Here is a 1,854-nt window from a genome sequence, read left to right as displayed (position 1 = left end):
AAAAAAAAAAAAATTTAAGAGCCTTGGGGAAGGGACCTGTTTTCAAGATAATGACGGTGACATCAAGGGGCTCCCTCCAACTACTGAGGTCTTGCATAATAGTCTACACATCTCAGAGACCATCAGGGATGAGTCAGAACACTGATGCAGATGGTCCAATGCGATGGAAAGGAAAACATCATAGCTGCATTTCCTTGTCAGATGAGTTCCGACAGGCACAGGCTGAGAAATTATAGACAATATAGCTGCTCAAAAAGAATTTGGAAGGAATGCTAAATACCACATATAGTTAGACAACAACACACAAGTATATGCAGTTAGGGAGGAACCGGCAACATTCTCTTAATAGACGGCCACAGGAGGGGTTTGAGAATGTGAAAAAAAAAAAAAAAAATCAATGGTAGACATAGTCAAAAGTGTCCTCAGCCAAAGGTTAGGACCTAGGTATTTTTCTTAATGGCTCCAAATAGACAAGAAAATATACTGTTGCAAAAATCATTAAAACAGTTCTGATTTTTTTAAAAAAACCAAATATACAAACAGACAAACAAGCATTTTCTGCTTCTCCTCCAGATCAATTCTCTTCAAAGCTTCAGGGGAAAACAAACAAGCAAACCCTCCCCCAAAACATCATCAACAAACAAATAATAAAAAACACTGACGGCAGAGAGAGACCTTTTACACAAATTAACTGGAAGAACAATACTTTTGCTATTTTTAATGTATGAACAATCCTGGGACATTCTCCTGAAAAGCAGGTGTCCAGTGGCTATGAGAACTCTTCAAGTAATTCTGAAGAGGATCAGTATGACACAGAGTTTGAAATCCCCAACTAGATGGGGGGTAGGGAAAACGAGGGAAGACTTTTATAGCTAGGGCTTATTTACCAAAGAGGAGAGTAGAGATACTTCCATAAAAACTTTGGTAGAGAAAATAGGAATGCTAAATCCTAGGAAGCCTGTAACAATCTATAATTGGTCCAAGTTAAGACAAAACTGTCCAAATAACATTTAGAGTCTAAGGTAAGGTGAAAAGCAGCTGATGGATTTTTGCTCCTGTAACAGTTTACAAAACATATTGATTTTGGTCTTCTTCACAATCATCATATTGCGTTCATTTTTAATAGGAAAAAAAGAGTTGGATGTCTCTCCTTGATGTTCCTCCAGTACAACTGATCAGCAATCTCATACTTCAGCTATTTTTGTAAGTACCTGTTAATCAGCACAGTAAACTCAGGTCTAAACCATATACACACATCCCATACTCATAAATGCAAAATTTTGGGATGCGTATTTACAAGACAGAATGTAAGCAATGTCCCCCTACTTGAAAACTTGTTTCCAAATAAATGTTTTAAAACATCCCTTTCCACGTAACAGAACATTACCTAGCAAAATATCAATAGCTATGACAACTTTTCTTTTCAAGGGAAATCACAAAACAGGTGAACAACCAAGTCCAGGGTGGTTTTTCTATTTGATAAATACATCCAGAACTCTGTACAGTAAATAAAGTTTGCATGCAGTTTAAGTATCTTTAAATGACATTTTAAGCAAATAAATCTTTTGCTTCATAGTTAATGGTGTATAAGAACCCCCCTCCACCCACCCCCCTTTTTTTTAATAGCCATAGGGACCCTCTTCCTCAGTTCCAAAGAGGAATCATGAAGACCAGGTACTTTCTTAAAGAGTTTCTGCACATCATACTAAATAACATGCAAAAGAGTTCAACAACATTCTTCTTAAAGGTAAGTGTTACCCTTCAAATGGGCATGTTAACCACTGAAAAAGTCCACTTAACTATTTCCATTATACTGTTTCATTTGGTCATCGGTAGTAAAAAAAAAAAAAAAAA

Source organism: Orycteropus afer, unplaced genomic scaffold, assembly GCF_000298275.1.
Source record: "Orycteropus afer afer isolate SDZICR_OR568_19922 unplaced genomic scaffold, OryAfe1.0 scaffold00387, whole genome shotgun sequence".
NCBI lineage: Eukaryota > Metazoa > Chordata > Mammalia > Tubulidentata > Orycteropodidae > Orycteropus > Orycteropus afer.
The sequence above is the reverse complement of the archived record's forward strand: the minus strand, read 5'-3'. Positions refer to the sequence as shown.